Source organism: Echinops telfairi, unplaced genomic scaffold (assembly GCF_000313985.2).
Source record: "Echinops telfairi isolate 266 unplaced genomic scaffold, ASM31398v2 ScPeMD7_7469;HRSCAF=8507_1, whole genome shotgun sequence".
NCBI classification, from domain to species: Eukaryota; Metazoa; Chordata; class Mammalia; order Afrosoricida; family Tenrecidae; genus Echinops; species Echinops telfairi.
In genome coordinates, this window is record NW_022111373.1 from 17,901,900 (window position 1) to 17,910,433 (window position 8,534).

General features: G+C 37.2%; 1 pseudogene; it reads right to left on the reverse strand.

The window, feature by feature from the left end:
• Positions 1 to 3,832: 3,832 nt before the first annotated feature.
• Positions 3,833 to 8,534, reverse strand: part of LOC101646514 — a 24,975-nt pseudogene continuing 20,273 nt past the window's right edge.

The window sequence follows — 8,534 nt, forward strand, 5'->3', positions numbered from 1 at the left end:
AAAGAAATGAAACATGACCCTAAATGATGAAAATAATGTATGGCATCCAAAACAACTAATCAGAACTTGAATATTCTTCAGAAAAGACGCATTAAAAATAGACAAACTTGTCTTAGGACAGGAAAAGTGATTTAAAGGAAGAGGAAATACCAGGTGAAAGAAATTACAAGAATGAAGAACTGTTCATTTTTGTTTTGGATCCCTGGCTAGGGCACACAGTTACTCCGTTGCTAACTGCAGAGTTGGCAGTTGAAGTACACCCAGAAGCATGTCAGAAACGCATGCATGGCAGCCTACTTTTGGAAAAGCAGCCACTGAAAACTCTATGCAGCACAAATTTACTCTAAAACACTAAGCATCACCATTAAAAATATAGGATCACCAAATTAATATAAGCCAAAACAGGGGTTATAACCTTCAATGGAATCCTCTTAATAAAAATACAAATGACATGTTTAAAATATTTTAAATGTTTGTGACTTAAATGTAAATAATGAGTCAGTAATTCTGCCAAGTAAGGGTTTTTTTCAATTCTTGAAACAAAAGCAGAGGATTTTTCAAACAAAATGACATTGATTTTAGAAATTAAAGGCAGAGAAGACTAAAGGCGGGTTGGATGGGAGTTCAAAGAAGCCTATTTATGTCTAAAAATGTTTAAGACACTTGCCTGTGGGAATTTAGGCTATTTTTGTCTGCCGAATCTAATTTTAATTCCAAGAATAGTAACAGAATACATGTGAAGAAGATAAATATGTAACCTAAGAACACAAAGAGATTGTTGGTGAATGACAGATTGTAATGAGTCACATTCTCCGAAATGTGAACTGAAAATATATAAAGCACATTAATCTTTGAACAGTAGCAGCAACAGAAAACTAGAATGCTGTTTTATAGACCAGCAGTCACCACCCCCACCCCCAAAAAAGGCATTTTGTGGGGGGGCAGGTGACTGTTAAAATAATTAGAGATTTCTTTAAAGAATATCTTCACTTTAAAGACATCTTTATCGTTGTATTGGAGAACATTATAAATCAATCCCACTGAGCATGTGGTAGTTTTATTGATAGTATGATTAATTTAGCCAATGGAAAATAATTTAAAATATTGTTGAGAAAAATAAAGTATGTATGCATACAGCAGCTCTTTAGATTAAGATACATGGATTGTTGACTTGCACAGAATAAAAACATAAATGACTGGACACTTCTTTCACAATGATGGGTTAGCAATAAGGCAAAATTTTAATGCTTCTTCACAATGACAGAACTCTGTCTGCTGGACTCAGACATGTCCTAAAAAGGCAAGGACAGTAAGGAGCTAGCACATATATGGTTGTCTTGAGTTGTCCTTTATTGGGCACCCTCAAAGCAAGAGTTTGAACCAAAGTTTAATGACTTCCACGTCCATAATCTTGGGAGAGCAGTTGTACACTTCTTCTCACACGAGGACTTTGCAGCCTTAATAATTTCAAAGGACTATTTCAGTTCCTTTAGTCTGCTACAGGTATGTTGATGGTAAAGTCTCGTTTGCTTAGTGGAGTTTCCAAATTGGATCCTCCTGGTGTGGCCTATGAAGGGTGTCGTCCACTTCTCAAGGACAGAATCTAAAGTCCCAGCTCTCTGTAGCACACAGCCTTGGGGACTGCGGGCTGGATAGAAACTAGGTCAAAAGTTTGGTTGTTATAAAGGCAAAATACATTCATTATACAAAACCTAAATATAAAATATATATTGTTTTCTCTGTACAAATAAAACCATACCATCTAAAAATCTCTAACATCTGCTTCTTTTTCCAAATAGTATGCCAAAAAGATCTAGTTTTTTTTTAATGGATTTTTAATTTTAAGTTCTTTAAAGCTCTTATTTTATTTTCCTAAAAATTTGCAAAAATCTTAATTTGGGCCTACAAGAGTTCTTTTCTTCCTCAGAAATTTCCATCAGAATGTGGAAGCTGAAATAACAAAGCTATAGATGTTAATGCAGATTTCTGTTTAAACTAAGCCCTTTGTCATAACTATCTGTTTACTCGAGATAGATGGTTTATTGGATATTCTTTCCCAGAGAAGGGGGTATTGGTAGGTTGACTTTTACATAGACACACAATATATAGCACTATTTCATCACCAATTTGTGTGTGTGTATGTGTGTGATAGTATCACCTAAAATCCAAGATTAATATGTTTGGTTCCCAAGACACTTTAAACAATATTTTGTTGATAATTCAGTTGCCTAGAATATAAACTCGGGTTCACCAACTACAGATCATTCTCTGAAATAAGGTAATCAGAAAAAGAAAATTCAATGATATAAATTTGAAAACTGATCTTTCAAAGGCATACTGTCAAACACGGTTGTATGTCTAGATTATGGGAAATACACATTTTAAAAAGACATTTAAAGGATACCTGTATTTGTTTTCCCCTAGGCCCATAAATGTTAAATCTCCTAGAATGTGTTTGGGTCTTTGTTTGTCCTAAGTTCTGAATTTGGAGATGGCTTTCTAGAACTTAAACCTTCAATTTGACTCTTCCTGTGACAAAAAAAATGTTTTAGCAAGAAGATTGGGCATTCTAGGGTGAGACTGGATAGTCTCAAAACTCACAAGACCCTACTGACACAAATCTAACATCAGAACTGGCAGAATATTAGAAATCCTATTTTTTTTATTGGTCATTATTGATTAACTGATTTGTAATGGTGTCAGGGTAGTTTGAATACGTGACTAAAGATTTGAGACTTTTCTTTTTAGCCCAAATAAAGAAATGCACTATTATTGCACATCAAAGTGAAAAAGAACACATAGCATACACTTATACAATGTGTTCACTCATACCCAACAAATCTTTCATATCATTCTTCACCACCCTGGATCAGGAGGATCCTGTTCTCTGTCTGTTATATTTCACGGGGACTTTTTTTGAGCCATTTCATTTTATGCCTTGTTCTCTGCCTCTCCCACCTATTTCTCCTCTGTTCTATGTGCTACACCCACTGACACATTCTTCCGGGCACGCCTTTTGTCTCCTAGTCTCTGAGCAGTCCATTTCTCGGTTTCAAATCCTTGTGTGGGCTTTATTTTCCCTATTCTTGTCTGAATCTTAAAAATCTTACACAAACTCCTTTCACATTTCTGAAGAGCAGAGTAAATCATGAGAAGAAGGAGAGAAAGTTTCACCTACTGAGGTGAAACCCTATTTGGGGAAAAATGGTTTTTTTCCTAAGAATGTGCTGTCCTATATTTCTAATTACATAAGCAATTGCCTAACTTCCCACAGGCCAGCTAAAATTAAGATATGAGTTCACAAGAATGTTGACAGGGCAAGTTATAAGAAGCAAAGTCTCTGCTAAAATTAAAAGAACATTGCAACCTGACCTGCTTAGATTTAGTTTGGCATGGTCGCAGTGTCATGCAGCTCTCGGAGGATATTTTTATTGGACACCAAAATTTTTTAATATGCACACTGAAGGGACTCTTTCAAAGAAAGCTGGCTCATAACATTACTCCAATTACTCCAGTGCTTTTGAAATTCAGGATGTCAAGTAGAAGACTATCTAGTTCCATGATCAAACCTTGTATATTTTGAAAGCAGAACTGAAAGTCTGTTCATTGTTTGCCTACGTTCATCACAACCAGAGATAGCATCATTATAAACTTGCAATGATATGTTACTCAAGTTAAAAAAATAATAACTCTCTGCATATTTACTATAAAATTTATTCCACAGAAAAAGGTATTGGTAAAAGTCATTGTAAATATAAGTTTTAAAAGTGTAACTCATTGTGAATTTTAGGGCAGACTCTTGGTTATATTCTGATAGCCTCTGTAAAGTGCTTTAAGCCAGTCGTATAAGCCGAGTTGTGGACATTATGACTGACTGGCAGCCCTTTTTTGCAAGTTTGTTCTCGTTAATTTCCAGTTCTCGGTTGCTTTTCAGCCATGCAATTCTTGTCATGTTGAAGAAGTAAATACTGAGACTGTAGGTCACAAATTGACAGCTTGTGGGCTGAATATCACACGTCGACATCTTTGACTTGAATTGTAACACATTTAAAATCCAGAATGCTTCACTGAAAAATAAGAATCTTTCAGGTTTGATTTGGGGGAAAAGCCAATCACGTTAGCTATCTAGTGGCATTGTAGCAGAAATACTTTGACTATGCTATATGGTTTTAACTGCAAGAACAAAGCTATTTTCTCACAGTGTAGGAGGCCAGCCCTCCAAAATGAGGCCACCAGAGCAACCGGAAGTCTTTCATTGTTGACTCTAGAGAAGGTTTGGTCTATTTTCAACTTCAATTCCTTGGTGATCTCCCAGTGGCTTGGCATCTAGTCCCCCTCATCTCTACTTGCTTGCTTAATCTGCTGTTTGATATCCCAAGAGTTTTATTTAAAACACACCCATCCACTAATCCAACCTCATTCATATTACAAGTAAAACCCATTTCCAAATAAAATTATAAGCGCAGGTATAAGAGAGGCTAGAATTTATAACACATATTTTGGGAGGACACAATTTAATCCATAACACCAGTGATCTACCATTACTCGGTGCACCTCCATAAACTAAGCTACTTGCCTTAGTTGTAGTTCTCATCCAGTCTTTCTCACCCATTAGCTACTCTTCTGTCTCTTCTAGGCATTGAAAAGGTATTCATGATTTTGAATACTTGGATCGCCTAAAAGTAAGTCACCATCTTTAAGTAGCCCAGCACAAATACAAAAGTGCTGATCTTGATCTTCATTTATGTCAAAGATAGCCATTCCACACAGACTCCCCAATCATAAAAATTGTTACTATTAGTGTTTTCCTTTAAAATATGCATAACAAACAACATTGATAGCCATGTTTTATGTGCTATTGTATAGAATGAAAAATGAATTTATAGAATGGATTGCCCCCAAATTTTATAACGTTTCTGATCTTGAAGGAAAAACAAACAAAACGAAACACCGCAACCCATGAGCATGTTGTTGTTGCTAGGTGCCATAGGGCAGGTTCCAACACATCGCAACTCATGTGAAGCCAATCAAACATGCCTGGTCCTTCATCATCTTCCCAATTATTATATATTACAGCCATTGTTGCAACCACCGTACCAATCCTTCTTGTTGAGGGTCTTCTTTTTCCTTTGACTCAGAAGCATAGAATGTGAACAGCATTTATCAGCTGGGCCATATTAGGTCTATGGTCCTATAGAGGAAAAAGATTTCCTTTCCTGTAGTGGATTATGGGTCGAGTTACTAACCGCAATGTCAGCAGTGTGAACTCATCACCCATGGTAGAAAGATAAGGCTTTCTGCTCTGTTAAGGATTTAAACCTTGGAACGCAATGGGACAAGACTTCCCTGTTTCCTGGGGTCACTGTGAGACAGAATTGACTCAATAGAAGTGAATTTGCCGGGTGGGGGGATTACTCATTAAGCTGTGTTCCCACTGTACTTCATTTGCAATGTTAAAATACATGCTCGCTTGCTTTAATGTTGTCCTCAGAGATCCCCAATTCATTCAGCAAACTTGTATCTGGCATGCCTAGTATTACTGAAGTTGAGAGCAATTCTGGGAGACTTTCAGATTTTTACTCAGTACACTGTGCTCATCTATGTTTTCATCAGCGTAGAGTCTGTAGAATGATCATCAACAGCCACAAAATGTGTGTCTCATTGAACATTTCCAGTTCCAATATATAATTTTAAAAAGAATAAATGCACTCCCAATTTACCACTTTTTAACTAATATTTTTGCCTGTAATAAAGTTTATCCCAGGCTTGGCTATGAAAATAAAATTAGAAAACAAACTAAATATCCAATCAGGGATTGGTGAAAAAACAAACAAACATATTTATACATAGGGTGAATACTTTGTCTATTTCTGCTGTTACATTAAAATAAAAGCAAAATGAAACAAAAACAGGTTGCTTTAAACAACACGTGTTTATTACCACATCGTTTCTGGAGGTCAGAAGTCTGGGCATAGCTGAGCTGGGTTCTATGTTTAGGATTTCATGAAATGCAAGCAGAGTTTTTTCTGAGGCTGGGGCTTAACTGGATACGATTCTGCTTCTAAGTTTACTTAGGCAGTTGACCGAATTGTAACTATAAGACTTTAATGCTAGCTGTAATCACCTGAAGGCCTTGCCTCTTGGAGTTTCCCTTCTGAAAGTCAGAAATGAGAAAGAGATTCCTGCAAGATGGGACCTACAACAAAAACAATCTTCTGTAATATAATAACAATAATGTATATAAGGGGGTACCCCTCACCCCCCAAATGGATTTTTCTCACAGCTATGTATTTAAATTTTTTTTATAAAACAACCTTATTTTCAAAGTACCCTCCATTACACTTAATATATTTGTCAAATATGCAATTACATTCTTGGAAACATTTTTCAACTTCATTTGTTTGGATGGCTGACAGCACCTCCCTCGTTTATGTCTTCACCTCTCCTACATTGTCAAATCCCTGTCCTTTCATGTCCCTTTTCATTCGCAGAAACCAAAAGAAGTCGTATGGAGCAAGATGGGGTGTGTCTGGTGTGTGGGGCAAGAGAGGCATGCTGTTTTTCAGCCAAAAACCAGCGCGCTGAGATGGCTGCATGAGTGGTGCATTGTCATAGTGGCAAAACCAGTCCCCCATCTGCCATGAATCGGGCCTTTTTTGTTACACACTGTTATGCTATCTTTTCAGAACCTCTAAATAGAAAGCTTGATTAACAGTCTAACCTAGTAGAGTAAACTCAAAATGCACTATCCCCCTCACATAAAAAAAAAACCCAACAAAAACAAATGAGCACTGCCTTGATCTTTGATTTTACTTTATGAGCTCTTTGGAGGGTGAGGTGACAATGACATCTTCAATTGGCTTGATTGACGTTCATTTTCACAGCAATAAGAAAAGCGCCAATGTCTCATCACCAGTAACAATCTTGGGGAAAATGTTTTGTTCGCTTTGAAGTTGTTCTTTCAAAGCACAGCATATTTCCACTGATGCTCGTTTTCCTGGTCGGTCAGAACTGGAGGCACACATTTTGCAGGAACCCTTCTCACTCCCAAATCTTCCATTAAAATCTGCTGAACCAAACTCTAAGATAGTCCATAACTTCCCCATCTCTTCAGTGGTCCATCATCAGTCTTCAAGCACAAGTGCACAAATTTTGTCGACATTTTCATCTGCGTGGGAAGTTGACAGACATCCAGAATGAGTTCTGTCCTCAATTGGCATTTCACTTTTTTTTGAAATGAGAAAATCGCTCAACCACTTAAGTTTTTCCCGTAGTACTGTCCTTGTGAACTTTGTTCAACATCACAAAGTTTCGGCGGCATTTTTCCTAAGCAGGACACAGAATTTCACAGGCATAAGCTGTTCTCTTAAGTCAGCCCTCACAAAATAATGAGGTTTGAATGAAACTGTTGTTATGAAAAATTTCACTGTGACCATAGAGGACCTTCCCAGGCAATGCCACTGAGTGCACTAACTCAGAGTGAATTGCTCATTGCTTGCTCTCTAGAAAAAATGTGTACTAAGAAAGCTCCACCCTGCAGAGTTTTCCCCCCTCATTCTTTGGGGGCTACCCCCTCACAAGTAATCACATACTTTATGTCCTCTCACCATACTCCGTTAGAAGCAAGTCACTGATACAACTGAAATGTAAAAGGATGAAATAACACAAAAGGGAACAACCAAAACACAAAACCACTAAACGCACAGCCATCGAGTCACGTCTGACTCATAGCACACCTATAGGACAAGGTAGAACTGCCCTTTGGGTTTCAGAGATTGCAACTTTTTACAAGAGTAGAAAGCCTATTCTTTTTACAATGGAGAGGCGGGTGGTTTTGAACTGCTGGCCTTGTGACTAGCATCCCAATATGTAATCCACTGTACCACCAGAGCTCCTTAATGGGAGCAACATGAGGTGGGAATCATGGAAACATCCCTACGTTTCTGTCTGCCCACTCTGAAACTTCAAAATTATGCTCTTAAGAAAATTGGTTTAAATAAGGGGGGAAATTCAAAATATTTTTAAAAGATAAAAATATATACATGTAATATGAGCTTCATTTAAAAGGAGCCTTGATGGTGTCATGGGTTATTCATTGGGCTGCTATCTCCAAGGTCAGCAGGCCTGGATCACCACTCTACAGGAGAAAAATGAGATTTCCTGCTCCTGTAAAGATATACAGCCTTAGGTATGCACAGGAACAATTCTACTTGACCCTATAGTGTATTTATGAGTCAGAATCCATTGAGGTTCATTTTGGAGATGAGGTCAATTAAATTTCATGTTAAACAAACATTAACTAGTACACAGAAAAAAGGGTACATATATACACTCTTAAGAATACATATAGTTTTTACTTTTTATTGTGAATTGGGTGACAATTTACAAGGCCAATCAATTTTCCATTCAACAATTCATATATATTTGTTTCACATTATTGATTGTAGTTCATACAGTGCAACACCCCACTTCCTCCTGTGTTTCCTATTTCCATTTATCCTTCTTCCCTAACCCTTCTGAACTTTGTCCTTAGG